Source organism: Rhinopithecus roxellana, chromosome 15 (genome assembly GCF_007565055.1).
Source record: "Rhinopithecus roxellana isolate Shanxi Qingling chromosome 15, ASM756505v1, whole genome shotgun sequence".
Taxonomy (NCBI): domain Eukaryota; kingdom Metazoa; phylum Chordata; class Mammalia; order Primates; family Cercopithecidae; genus Rhinopithecus; species Rhinopithecus roxellana.
This window is the reverse complement of record NC_044563.1, coordinates 25,801,840-25,817,672: the sequence shown is the minus strand read 5'-3', so window position 1 is coordinate 25,817,672 and position 15,833 is coordinate 25,801,840.

The window sequence follows — 15,833 nt, the reverse complement described above, 5'->3', positions numbered from 1 at the left end:
TGCCAAAAGGGAGAATTTGACTTCCTCTTTTCCAATTTGGATGCATTTTATTATTTTCTATTGCATAATTGCCCTGTCTAAAACTTCAATGCTATGCTAAATAGGCATGGTGACAGTAGACATTCTTGTCTTGTTTCAGTTATTAGAAAAAAGACTTTAACTTTTCCCCATTAAGTATGATGTTACCTGTGGGCTTGTTATATATGACCTTTTATTATTTTGAGTTATGTTCCTTTTTATGCCTAGCTTGCTGTGAGTTTTATCATAAAGGAATGTTGAATTTTATCAATTGCTTTTTATGCATCTATTGAGATAATTACATGTTTTTGGTCCTTCATTCTCTTGATGTAATGTATCAATTTTTTTACATATTTTGAATCATCCTTGCATCCATTGTATAAATCTAACTTCATCATACTATGTGACTTTGTTGATGTGCTGTTGGATTCAGTTTCCTACTATTTTGTGGAGAATTTCTGCATCTGTGTTCACTAGGATAAATAACCAGCTAGAATAAACAAGAATAGAAGAGGAAAGACCTAAATAAACAAAATCAGAAATGAAAAAGGAGACATTACAACTGATACCACTGAAATACAAAAGATAACCAGAGACTATTTTGAACAACTATATGCTAACAAACTGGAAAGCCTAGAGCAAATGAAAAAATTCCTGGAAACATAGTGTACTATACTTAATCACGAAAAAATAGAAAATTTGAACAGAACAATAACAAGCAGCAAGATTGAATCAGTAAAAAAAAAAGTCTCTCCCATCAAAAACAAAACAAAACAAAAAAAAACAAAACCTAAGACTGGATAAATTTGCTGTCAAATTGTACAAAACATATGAAGAAGAACTAATACCAATCCTCCTCAAACTATTTAAAAAATTAAGAAGGAGGAAATTATTTCTACCTCAATCTAAAAGGCCTGCGTTATTTTGATACTGAGCCCTACCAGGGATATCATGTTAAAAGAAAACTACAGTTCAATATCCCCAATGAACCTAGACCCTATTATACCTCTTAAGGGAAGAATCTTTTTTTTTCTTCTGCCCCCACATTTGCCTTCACAACTTCCTGCCAATATTATTACATTTGCATTTCTCAAATTTATCCCCTCCCTCCTTTTCAACTACCCTGTCATTTGCCAGTATGACACTATTGCTCACTCAGAACATGGCAATAGTCTTCTAATGACTCTCCCTGTCTCCAGCTTTTTACCCTCCCTTTTAACTACTTGTGGTATCTTTCTAAAATCCGAACCTGGTCAGTGTTTCCTTTTCTTAGACACTAATCAATTTGCCAGTGGCTTCATGGTACAGATTACATAACAGGCTGATAGATAAGCCTAAGAAAGAAAAAAATTATCACATTGAATATCCTTTTAAATATATTATAAAGAAATAAAAAGTTATGCTTTGCATTTATATGCTTAATGATTTTATGGGAGAAAAAGAAGTGGAACAATAGTGGATCAATAATTTCTGTCTTCAAAGTGAAAAGTGCCCTTAGTTTTGTAAAAACTAAGTCTTAAGATGATATGGGCATCTTTCTATCTTATGCTTATACACATGGCAAGCAAAATTTATTTCAAAATCCTTTCATGATTGCTTTGTATTTGCTACTTTGGGGTCACCTTTGGGAGCAGCAAGAAAGCCATTACTACTGAGAGGGGTGTCTTAAGAATAACATGTTTAAAGGAAATGGAACCAGATAGGTCTGTGTGTGTGTGTGTGTGTGTGTATGTGTGTGTGTGTGTGCATATGTTATAAACTTGATGGAGAATCAGTTAATTTCCTCTTCACATTTCTACAAATGCCTTTGAAAGGAATTCAAAGAAACATTTCAGGAAATCAAATTCTATAAGTAATGTTATTATTTGATATTCATCAAGGAAGATGAACTAGTAGAAATTTATTAGGATATTATTTCAAATCATTCTAGGATGCTAACCAATGCAGCAGCATCAAAATATCATAAAGTTAGTTTAGGTGCCTTTTTTTTTTTTTTTTTTTTTTTGAGACGGAGTCTCACTCTGTCGCCCAGGCTGGAGTGCAGCGGCCGGATCTCAGCTCACTGCAATAGGTGACATTTTTAAACCAATTCCATAATGTACCCTAATGTTTATACATATTAACTTTAAAAAGCATATACTGACCTACAAATAAAGTATTTTAAGTTTAGAAATATGTTTCTTTTTGCCTTTTAAATACCATAATGCTGATATATAGGTAAGACATCAAAATCTGCCTGAATAAAATTCTTAGATGTAGGTAATACCTTGCAAGTGTTCTTAATACCTTGTGTTCATTGTCATCTGCAAAATTACTCTAGTCATCTCTTGGGCAGGTAATTATTTAAATGTATGTATTTAGCAATAGAATGAAGACAATATAGCTAAATAAATGATAGATATAGAAAAAATGGAGTGATTAGCTAACGACAAACAATTGTTCAGGAAGAGATGAATGGAATACTGATAACCATTATCTGGGCTAGTGAAGGGAAGATCATCTTATCAAGAAGCAAGAAAATGGTGAGAATAAATAGACCTTTTCTTAGAGTCTGCTTTTATTCCTAGGTTAAGAATATCCATTGTTCATAATGTTGGCTATAAAATAGAAATACTTAGGGGCTCTTCAAAAGCTCATTTCCCATAATGAAATCCAGGTCAATTAAATCAATACCTCTGGAGATGGAACTTTGGCATGAGAATATTTACAGTTCCATAGCTATTAAAATGCATGGCACAGGTTGAGAACCACTGATCTATGACGTTTCCAGGTGTACTTATTGAGGGTTCTTGGAAATTTTTCTGCAACAGATTTTTGGCAAAGAAAATAAAAATAATTAAAAAAACTCTCCTTAAACCTGCAGATACCAAGCAGAATGCAATTTGCATTCAGATGTCTTCAAGCTCCAGGATAGGGTCTGCTGCCATAAATGACTTTAGCATTTCCAAACAAATATGAAATATTGATAAATAACCCTTGTCCAATTATGGAGGTCCAACAGCCGTAGCCTTTAAATTGTAAAGTTTAATTAAGTCTAACTCAGTGATTTATATGGAAATAAACAGACTGGGGTTGAAGTTGGGGGTGGAATTCTGTTTTCTAGTACACAATGCCATTACTTTTTTCAATCTTCATTTCTTTTCTGAATAGCTTTTTATTATTTCATTTCTGGTTACCTATTGCATTTGATGCTATAATTTCTAAAGTTAAATGTACTCTGAGAATTCTGCTGTGCTTTTAAGAAAACTGCAGTCATACATAACTGATTAGATAGCTTCTCACATAAACAAGAAAATATGGTAAGAGTTAAATTTGAGAAAACTTTTATCCTATCAAAAAACCTTATTTATATCTTTTTATAGTATTGCCCAGATTCACTAATATTAACATAATATTGATTTTGTATGTTTATTGCTTGCTTTCTTGTTGCTGGTCACTTCACATATACAATATGGTCATCTTAAATTTGATCACATGAAGACTAATTTTCAATAAGAACAGATAACTTTGTGGCATTTTAACTTATCACAGACTCATTTCCTTCTTCCCAACTCAGCAGTAACTGTGAAATTCACAGCCTACATTCCTGGTACTGGAGGGGAGAGAACACAGCTCATTCTCAAATAATTATAATTAATTGAATAAATAAATAAAGAAAAAAGACAAATTCCACAGCACATCAACTTCAAATTTCATATGGATGTTCTGTCCTCAAAGAGGTGGCACATAAATATAGGCTGTGCATAATGACTCATTCCCAAAGAGTACAGTATGAAAAGTGGAATAAAAAAGTAACTTTGATGTAAAGAAACCAAATTATCAATTCTTCAGCCACAAGATATCAAGATCAATATCCAGTCACAATCATAGTATGCACATTCAACAAAATACCTAATTCTTTAAAACTGCCAAGATTATAAAAAATGAGGAAAGTATGTGAAAAATTTATATCGAAGAGCAGCCTAAGGAGATAATGATGACTAAATGTAATGTGGAATCCTGGATGGTATCCTGGAGCAGAAAAAGGACAGTGAATAAAAACTAAGAAAATGTGAACAAAATGTAGACTTTGTTTAGTAATAGTCTGTTGACATTAGTTAAGTAATTATATTAAACGCACCATCCAAATATGTTCATAAAAGGAAAATCTGAGTGTGGACTATATGGGAATTATCTATATTGTCTTTGAAATTTTTCTGTGAAACTATTTTAAAAAATAAAATGTATTAAAATAATATTTCTCTGTGAATGTAAAACTATTTTTACAAATAAAATGTATTAAAAACAATATTTTTCTGTGACTGTAAAACTATTTTTAAAAATGAAATGTATTAAAAGTATTTTCTGTGAATGTAAAGCTATTTTTAAAATAAAATGTATTAAAAATAATATCAAGAAAGTAGTTGACATGTGTATTTTCTTATTTAAAATTTAATACGTGACTGTTTAAAGATGAATTGAAAACATATTTTTTTTTTAATTTATATGGCCTAGATATAATCTTTCTTTGTATTTGTACAGGCTTCTCTGATGAAAAACCCATAGAACTCTTCCTCATGTAGAATATAAGACTATACTGCTGTAAATCATAATTGTACCGTTCCTAGCTTATAATTGACTCTTAGGCCAATCAACATTTTAGGGAGACTAAAAAGCTGATGCATAATTAACACTACTGCTTTCACCATTGGACTGATTATCTAGAATTTAGAATTTAAGAAATATAAATTCCCCAGTGATTTTTAAAGAGTGCTTTATTTGTCTAGGCTTGCTTTGCCTCTCCCTTTATTTGTCTAGGCTTGTAATTTAAATGATTACATCATTTTAAATTGTACTTAGTATGTCAAAATGTTGATTGAACCATTCTTGAAGATGGTCAGTAAACTATTTTTACTTCTACTTGGATATAGCTCATAATGATATTTTAATCAGAATTAAATTCTTGATATAATATAAGCACATAATTAATAAACATTGCCAAAATGCAACATTGGTACCAAGTGTTTTAAATGTTTATTGTCTTCAATTTGGTAAATTGGACATTATAAGAAGGCATTAAAATGTCAAGAGTTCCTTCTCTTTTTTCATACTTTGTTTGCTCATTCATGCATCCATTCATTCACCAAGCAATCTAGTTATAAATCTTGCTACTCACTCACTCATCCATTCATCCTTTATCTTTACACTCAGTTACTTACATATCAACCCATTGTTCATGCATCCATCCATTTGACCACTCACCCATCTACCAACTACTAATTTGTCCATTCATATATCTATCTTATTATGTTTTCACTCATAAAATGATCCATCCATACATTCAGCCACCTAATTTTATGAAAGATAATTGGCATCAGGCCAGGAAACAGAAGTAAGAAGGAAAATAATATTGAGCTTATCTAGACAAGAAAGGATTTCTCCTTTTTTGCACATTTGATCTCTTTTAGTTAGAATGTTGATACATTTTTGCAAGTGCTTTACAAAAAATTCTAACCAATGTTAAGTTACTTGTATTTTGCTCACCTAAATTATAACTCCTTAAATAAATTATCCTTAATTTGGCTGCACAGGCCACATATAAGTATTTGAAAAAAAATTATAGATACTCAGGCTTCAAACTAAATGTCCCAAATTAGAATATCCAGCTGATTACATAGATTACCAATGTTTTTTAAATATCTGTATATGGATTTTGGTGCAGAGAAAGAACAAAACACAAGAAGCTCAGAGCAACTGTTTGATATAATTTTCATTCATTATAGTATTACCCCCAGCACAGCTCAGTAGAGCACTTACATATTTTAAACATTCTTAGTGTACAATGTAAACCCTATATATTTTCAAGTTAAAGAGAAACTTAAGGAGGGGCGGAGCAAGATGGCCAAATAGGAACAAGCTCCACTCTCCAACTCCCAGCGCGAGCAACACAGAAGACCGGTGATTTCTGCATTTTCAACTGAGGTACTAGTTTCATCTCACTAGGGAGTGCTGGACAATTGGTGCTGGTCAGCCGCTGCAGCCCACCCAGCGAGAGCTGAAGCAGGGCAAGGCAAGGGGGAAGGGAATCCCTTTTCTTAGCCAGGGGAACTGAGACACACAACACCTGGAAAATCGGGTAACTCCCACCCCAATACTGCGCTTTAAGCAAACAGCTACACCAAGAGATTACATCCCACACCTGGCTGGGAGGGTCCCACGCCTACAGAGCCTCCCTCATTGCTAGCACAGCAGTCTGCGATCTAACCCCAAGGCAGCAGTGAGGCTGGGGGAGGGGCGCCCACCATTGCTGAGGCTTAAGTAGGTAAACAAAGCCTCTGGGAAGCTCGAACTGGGTGGAGCTCACAGCAGCTCAAGGAAACCTGCCTGTCTCTGTAGACTCCACCTCTGGGGACAGGGCACAGCTAAACAACAACAACAACAACAACAACAACAAAAGCAACAGAAACCTCTGCAGACGCAAAGGACTCTGTCTGACAGCTTTGAAGAGAGCAGTGGATCTCCCAACACAGAGGTTGAGATCTGAGAACGGACAGACTGCCTGCTCAAGTGGGTCCCTGATCCCTGAGTAGCCTAACTGGGAGACATCCCCCACTAGGGGCAGACTGACACCCCACACCTCACACGGTGGAGTACACTCCTGAGAGGAAGCTTCCAAACTAAGAATCAGACAGGTACACTCGCTGTTCAGCAATATTCTATCTTCTGCAGCCTCTGCTGCTGATACCCAGGCAAACAGGGTCTGGAGTGGACCTCAAGCAATCTCCAACAGACCTACAGCTGAGGGTCCTGACTGTTAGAAGGAAAACTATCAAACAGGAAGAACACCTATACCAAAACCCCATCAGTACGTCACCATCATCAAAGACCAGAGACAGATAAAACCACAAAGATGGGGAAAAAGCAGGGCAGAAAAGCTGGAAATTCAAAAAATAAGAGCGCATCTCGCCCTGCAATGGAGTGCAGCTCATCGCCAGCAACGGATCAAAGCTGGATGGAGAATGACTTTGATGAGACGAGAGAAGAAGGCTTCAGTCCATCAAACTTCTCAGAGCTAAAGGAGGAATTACGTACCCAGGGCAAAGAAACTAAAAATCTTGAAAAAAGAGTGGAAGAATTGACAGCTAGACTAATTAATGCAGAGAAGGTCATAAACGAAATGACAGAGATGAAAACCATGACACGAGAAATACGTGACAAATCCACAAGCTTCAGTAACCGACTTGATCAACTGGAAGAAAGAGTATCAGCGATTGAGGATCAAATGAATGAAATGAAGCGAGAAGAGAAACCAAAAGAAAAAAGAAGAAAAAGAAATGAACAAAGCCTGCAAGAAGTATGGGATTATGTAAAAAGACCAAATCTACGTCTGATTGGGGTGCCTGAAAGTGAGGGGGAAAATGGAACCAAGTTGGAAAACACTCTTCAGGATATCATCCCGGAGAACTTCCCCAAAATAGTAGGGCAGGCTAACATTCAAATTCAGGAAATACAGAGAACGCCACAAAGATACTCCTCGAGAAGACCAACTCTAAGACACATAATTGCCAGATTCACCAAAGTTGAAATGAAGGAAAAAATCTTAAGGGCAGCCAGAGAGAAAGGTCGGGTTACCCACAAAGGGAACCCCATCAGACTAACAGCAGATCTCTCGGCAGAAACTCTACAAGCCAGAAGAGAGTGGGCGCCAATATTCAACATTCTTAAAGAAAAGAATTTTCAACCCAGAATTTCATATCCAGCCAAACTAAGTTTCCTCAGTGAAGGAGAAATAAAATCCTTTACAGATAAGCAAACGCTTAGAGATTTTGTCACCACCAGGCCTGCCTTACAAGAGACCCTGAAGGAAGCACTAAACATGGAAAGGAACAACCGGTACCAGCCATTGCAAAAACATGCCAAAATGTAAAGACCATCAAGGCTAAGAAGAAACTGCATCAACTAACGAGCAAAATAACCAGTTAATATCATAATGGCAGGATCAAGTTCACACATAACAATATTAACCTTAAATGTTATTGGACTAAATGCTCCAATTAAAAGAAACAGACTGGCAAACTGGATAAAGAGTCAAGACCCATCAGTCTGCTGTATTCAGGAGACCCATCTCACATGCAGAGACATACATAGGCTCAAAATAAAGGGATGGAGAAAGATCTACCAAGCAAATGGAGAACAAGAAAAAGCAGGGGTTGCAATCCTAGTCTCTGATAAAACAGACTTTAAACCATCAAAGGTCAAAAGAGACAAAGAAGGCCATTACATAATGGTAAAGGGATCAATTCAACAGGAAGAGCTAACTATCCTAAATATATATGCACCCAATACAGGAGCACCCAGATTTATAAACCAAGTCCTTAGAGACTTACAAAGGGACTTAAACTCCCATACAATAATAATGGGAGACTTCAACACCCCACGGTCAACATTAGACAGATCAACGAGACAGAAAGTTAACAAGGATATCCAGGAATTGAACTCATCTCTGCAGCAAGCAGACCTAATGGACATCTACAGAACTCTCCACCCCAAATCAACAAAATATACATTCTTCTCAGCACCACATCACACTTATTCCAAAATTGACCACATAATTGGAAGTAAAGCATTCCTCAGCAAATGTACAAGAACAGAAATTATAACAAACTGTCTCTCAGACCACAGTGCAATCAAACTAGAACTCAGGACTAAGAAACTCAATCAAAACTGCTCAACTACATGGAAACTGAATAACCTGCTCCTGAATGACTACTGGGTACATAACAAAATGAAGGCAGAAATAAAGATGTTCTTTGAAACCAATGAGAACAAAGATACAACATACCAGAATCTCTGGGACATATTTAAAGCAGTGTGTAGAGGGAAATTTCTAGCACTAAATGCCCACAAGAGAAAGCGGGAAAGATCTAAAATTGACACTCTAACATCACAATTAAAAGAACTAGAGAAGCAACAGCAAACAGATTCAAAAGCTAGCAGAAGGCAAGAAATAACTAAGATCACAGCAGAACTGAAGGAGATAGAGACAAAAAAAACCCTCCAAAAAATCAATGAATCCAGGAGCTGGTTTTTTGAAAAGATCAACAAAATTGACAGACCACTAGCAAGACTAATAAAGAAAAAAAGAGAGAAGAATCAAATAGACGCAATAAAAAATGATAAAGGGGATATCACCACCAACCCCACAGAAATACAAACTACCATCAGATAATACTATAAACACCTCTATGCAAATTAACTAGAAAATCTAGAAGAAATGGATAATTTCCTGGACACTTACACTCTTCCAAGACTAAACCAGGAAGAAGTTGAATCCCTGAATAGACCAATAGCAGGCTCTGAAATTGAGGCAATAGTTAAGAGCCTACCAACCAAAAAAAGTCCAGGACCAGATGGATTCACAGCTGAATTCTACCAGAGGTACAAGGAGGAGCTGGTACCATTCCTTCTGAAACTATTCCAATCAATAGAAAAAGAGGGAATCCTCCCTAACTCATTTTATGAGGCCAACATCATCCTGATACCAAAGCCTGGCAGAGACACAACAAAAAAAGAGAATTTTAGACCAATATCCCTGATGAACATTGATGCAAAAATCCTCAATAAAATACTGGCAAACCGGATTCAGCAGCACATCAAAAAGCTTATCCACCATGATCAAGTGGGCTTCATCCCCGGGATGCAAGGCTGGTTCAACATTCGCAAATCAATGAATGTAATCCAGCATATAAACAGAACCAAAGACAAGAACCACATGATTATCTCAATAGATGCAGAAAAGGCCTTTGACAAAATTCAACAGCCCTTCATGCTAAAAACGCTCAATAAATTCGGTATTGATGGAACATATCTCAAAATAAGAAGAGCTATTTATGACAAACCCACAGCCCATAGCATACTGAATGGGCAAAAACTGGAAAAATTCCCTCTGAAAGCTGGCACAAGACAGGGATGCCCTCTCTCACCACTCCTATTCAACACAGTGGTGGAAGTTCTGGCTAAGGCAATCAGGCAAGAGAAAGAAATCAAGGGTATTCAGTTAGGAAAAGAAGAAGTCAAATTGTCCCTGTTTGCAGATGACATAATTGTATATTTAGAAAACCCCATTGTCTCAGCCCAAAATCTCCTTAAGCTGATAAGCAACTTCAGCAAAGTCTCAGGATACAAAATTAATGTGCAAAAATCACAAGCATTCTTATACACCAGTAACAGACAAACAGAGAGCCAAATCAGAAATGAACTTCCATTCACAATTGCTTCAAAGAGAATAAAATACCTAGGAATCCAACTTACAAGGGATGTAAAGGACCTCTTCAAGGAGAACTACAAACCACTGCTCAGTGAAATAAAGAGGACACAAACAAATGGAAGAACATAGCATGCTCATGGATAGGAACAATCAATATTGTGAAAATGGCCATACTGCCCAAGGTTATTTACAGATTCAATGCCATCCCCCTCAAGCTACCAATGAGTTTCTTCACAGAATTGGGAAAAACTGCTTTAAAGTTCATATGGAACCAAAAAAGAGCCCGCATTACCAAGAGAATCCTAAGTCAAAAGGACAAAGCTGGAGGCATCACGCTACCGGACTTCAAACTATACTACAAGGCTACAGTAACCAAAACAGCATGCTACTGGTACCAAAACAGAGATATAGACCAATGGAACAGAACAGAGTCCTCAGAAATAATACCACACATCTACAGCCATCTGATCTTTGACAAACCTGAGAGAAACAAGAAATGGGGAAAGGATTCCCTATTTAATAAACGGTGCTGGGAAAATTGGCTAGCCATAAGTAGAAAGCTGAAACTGGATCCTTTCCTTACTCCTTATACAAAAATTAATTCAAGATGGATTAGAGACTTAAATGTTAGACCTAATATCATAAAAAACCTAGAAGAAAACCTAGGTAGTACCATTCAGGACAGAGGCACGGGCAAGGACTTCATCTCTAAAACACCAAAAGCAACAGCAGCAAAAGCCAAAATTGACAAATGGGATCTAATTAAACTAAAGAGCTTCTGCACAGCAAAAGAAACTACCATCAGAGTGAACAGGCAACCTACGGAATGGGAGAAAATTTTTGCAATCTACTCATCTGACAAAGGGCTAATATCCAGAACCTACAAAGAACTCAAACAAATTTACAAGAAAAAAACAACCCCATCAAAAAGTGGGGAAAGGATATGAACAGACATTTCTCAAAAGAAGACATTCATACAGCCAATAGACACATGAAAAAATGCTCATCATCACTGGCCATCAGAAAAATGCAAATCAAAACCACAATGAGATACCATCTCACACTAGTTAGAACGGCAATCATTAAACAGTCAGGAAACAACAGGTGCTGGAGAGGATGTGGAGAAATAGGAACACTTTTACACTGTTAGTGGGATTATAAACTAGTTCATCCATTATGGAAAACAGTATGGCGATTCCTCAAGGATCTAGAACTAGATGTACCATATGACCCAGCCATCCCATTACTGGGTACACACCCAAAGGATCATAAATCATGCTGCTATAAAGACACATGCACAAGTATGTTTATTGCGGCACTATTCACAATAGCAATGACTTGGAATCAACCCAAATGTCCATCAGTGACAGACTGGATTAAGAAAATGTGGCACATATACACCATGGAATACTATGCAGCCATAAAAAAGGATGAGTTTGTGTCCTTTGTAGGGACATGGATGCAGCTAGAAACCATCATTCTTAGCAAACTATCACAAGAACAGAAAACCAAACACCGCATGTTCTCACTCATAGGTGGGAAATGAACAATGAGATCACCTGGACTTGGGAAGGGGAACATCACACATCGGGGCCTATCATGGGGTGGGGGAGGGGGGAGGGATTGCATTGGGAGTTATACCTGATGTAAATGACGAGTTGATGGGTGCTGATGAGTTGATGGGTGCAGCACACCAACATGGCACAAGTATACATATGTAACAAACCTGCACGTTATGCACATGTACCCTAGAACTTAAAGTATATAATAATAATAAAAGGAGAAACTCTGTATAAACATACCCAAAATATGTACAAGTATATATTTAATAAAAAATTACACTGGGATAGTGAAGAGAAGAGCAATATGTTTCGAACTGATTTGTATTTTTCAAAGAAAAATAAGCGTTAGATTTAATAATAGAACTTTCAGCCAGGTGCGAAGGCTCCTGCCTGTAATCCCAGCACTTTGGGAGGCCAAGGCGGGTGGATCACTAGAGGTCAGGAGTTTGAGACCAGCCAGGCCCACATGATGAAATCCAATTTCTACTAAAAATACCAAAAAAATTAGTTGGGCATGGTGGCGCATGCCTGTAGTCCCAGCTACACAGAAGGCTGAGGTAAGGAGAATTTCTTGAACCCAGAAGGCGGAGGTTGCAGTCAACCAAAATCATGCCACTGCACCCCAGCCTGGGTGACTCGAGCGAGACTCTGTCTCAAAATAAATAAGTTGAAGAAAAGAGCTTTCTTGCCATGATTTCATGAGAAGATTCTCCATTTTTCAAGAGGTGTTTTTGAAGAAACACTTCTGAACATATTCTTAATTTCTTACCCAAAGGTAGAGGTATATTTATAAGGAGTTGGTTGCTAAGGGTCTAAAATACATTGGTCACTTTTGAATAGATAACAGGGTTAAGGAATTAAAGAACTCTGTTTTCTCATTACCTTCTTTTATCCCAACTTTCGGAACTTTCTTCTTTATTTAGGCCACTTTCAGTGCTCTCTCTATTGAACTATTTGTCCATTCTTCTACAAACCCAACTCTGTCTTGATCCCTACAGCTTTAAGTAAATCTGGAAGTCAGGTCATGTCAGTTCTTCAATTTTGCTTGTTTCATTCAATATGGAGTTGGCTATTCTGTTTTTGTTTCCTTTTTATGTTTCTTTTTTTGTTTTGTTTTGTTTTTTGTTTTTTTGCTTATCCATTTAGAGCTTATAATTAGTTTATTGAAAATCATCAAAAAATAACTTTCTGAGATATTGATTAGGATTCCACTGTCTCTACAGGTCAAATTGGGAAGAATTAATATACTGCCAATATTGAGTCTTCCTATTCATAAACCTAGAATATCTTTCAGTCACTTAGTTTTTTCTTGAAGTCTTTCATCAGAGTTTTGTAGTTTTATTCATATAGATCTCATAATTTTTTTTAAGATTTTATCAAAGTATTTTATTTTTTGGTGCTAATGGAAGTAGAAATACATTTTTAATTTCAAGTTCTACTTGTTCACTGCTGGTGCACAGAAAAGCAAATGGATTTGTATATTACTCTTCTGTATTGCAGTTTTGCTATGATCACTTTTTAGTTCCAAGATAAATATTTTGGGATGATTTTTTTTTCAGATTTTCTGTACATATTATCATGCTATTTACATATAACAGTAGTTTTATTTCTTCCTTCTTCATGTGCAAAACTTTTATTTTCCTCTCTCCCCATTCCCTTTACACACACACACACACACACACACACACACACACACACACACACCTTATTTCATTAGCTGGGATTTCCAGTATAATGTTGAAAAGTAGTGAGACAGAACATCTGGCTTTGTTCCTGATTTAGCAGAAAGCATCTAGTTTCTCACCATTGAGTATGATGTTAGTTGTATGCTTTTTGTAGATCTTACTTTAATCAAATTGAGGTTCTTCTTTTCCTAGTTTAGTGAGAGTTACATGTGTGTATATATATATTTTATAAATATTATACATATTTATGATATATAGTCATGAATGAATGGATGTTGGATTTTCTCAAATGGTTTTTATGCATCTGTTGCTATTACCACATTTTTTTCTTCTTCACCTCACTGTCATGTCTAAGAAAACTCTGACTAATACACTTTTCTTAGGGGTACTTTCTCTGATCTTTCTGGTTAATTTTGTTGCCCTTTTTATACAACTCTCTGAGCACTACACTAGCTGTATGTTAATTCTGGTAATTCTACTTGTGGTACTATTTTATTCATTTGATAAGTTGTGGACTGATATCTGTTTTGAGACATAAACTACTTGAGGGGAATGATGTGTTTTCATTGTTTGTGAAAGATTTCACAGTATCTGCATCCAGTTGTTTCTTAATTTGCAGTTACTGAATTAATTAATAAGCATTTGCTATGTGCCGGAAATCAGACTTGAGTCTAGAGCTCCAGAAGTGCTTTAGAAAACAACCAAAAACTTTTAAAACCATGGAGGAGATATCAAATACATTATTTGACCATAAGTGTAGAGGTATGCACACATTGCTAGAAATTCATAGTCATGTTAATAGGTCTCTGTATGTGTAATCGGTGTGAAATTTTGGAGTATGGGGTCTCATTTGTATTCTCAATAGTGTATAAGTATGGGCCAGGGCTTGAGGCATACCTGGGGAAAACCTGAGAGCATCAGAACTGTGAGTAATGCAAAAGATATAAGTATAAACTTCAATATGATGTACAAAAAGATGTATAAGAAGAGAAAGGTCTCTTATCCCAAAGTTAGTATTCAGCAAGATTTTCTACATAATATGACACTTAAAATGAAGTTGTATGAAAGAGTAAGAATTATCTGAGTAAAGAAAATATGGAAAGGCATTTCAGCCAGAAGTAGGTGGGGACAAGAAAACCTGAGCAGAAGAACAAAAATAAGAAATGTAAAATTATGTAATATTTAGGACTTTCAGTGCCAAATATTTATAGCAGGTCAAGATTGATAAAGAAAGGTCAGCCGTTCATAGGGAGCTTATATATCATTACTGAGATGAGAATTTATCTAGTAGAGACTGTTAATGTACTAAGTATTTTAGAAAGGGGAACATGATAGAAACTCTCCTGGCCACAATTTGGAAAACAGCGTGGAGGCACAGAAGAATGGCAGACAGTTCTCTGAGGCAGCTGCTCTTACAGAGATCTGGATGATGTCATGACAATGCAGACTAGAATGGCAAAGGTAAGGATGTAGAAAAGTATTAGGGAGAAGAAACTTACTTTGAATTTTCTCTGTAGTTATAAGTTAATCACCCAATTATTACAGACATATTTTTACCTCATCTTATTTATTATAGGCTTCTACATCTCAGAATTAGATGAGTAAGATACTGTGTTTTATTCCTTTCAGGTTTTTCAACTATGAAAATGGTAAGGTTGAATAAGGGAATACATGAGAAGGATGTATTTTGACATCTAACTATGTTGCTAATCTCTCAGTGGCAAGTACCTATCTTTTAGGAGAAATGTGCTCTTGCCAGTGGCATCCGGTTTACAATTTGCAAGACTTAAAGTTTTTTATTTTACATTGATAAAGAGAAGACACTGTCCCTCCACATTTTCCTACAAATTCACTTTCACAAAACTGTTTTATAGATGTAACTATGCATCAGGAATGTATCTATCCTTTTTAATGTTTAATTGAAGTCAATGAAGCCTTAGTAAGTAGTGAATCTGAAGTTTTTATACACTGTTGTATAAGGTCTTATAGTATCTGGACGTGAGTACATATTTTAGCTTTATAGTCCCATATCAGCAACTTACAAGTCAACAAAATCATCTTTTATTATTTAACAAATATGAACTCCTCATGCTCTATTATGCCTCTATGCCTTTTGTTTATTGCATTCCCTTTATCTTAAAAATCCTTCTGCAATTCTCCCACCTGGCTAACTCAATGGTCATGACACTTCATCAAAGTCTACGCTGTTTTCTTACTTTGAATCTAATTTGTCTGGTTGCTTCTCTAATATATAGGGGTGATATGAGAACAAATTTTAAATGATTATTGAGAGTATTAAATGAGGTCATGTATGTGTACATT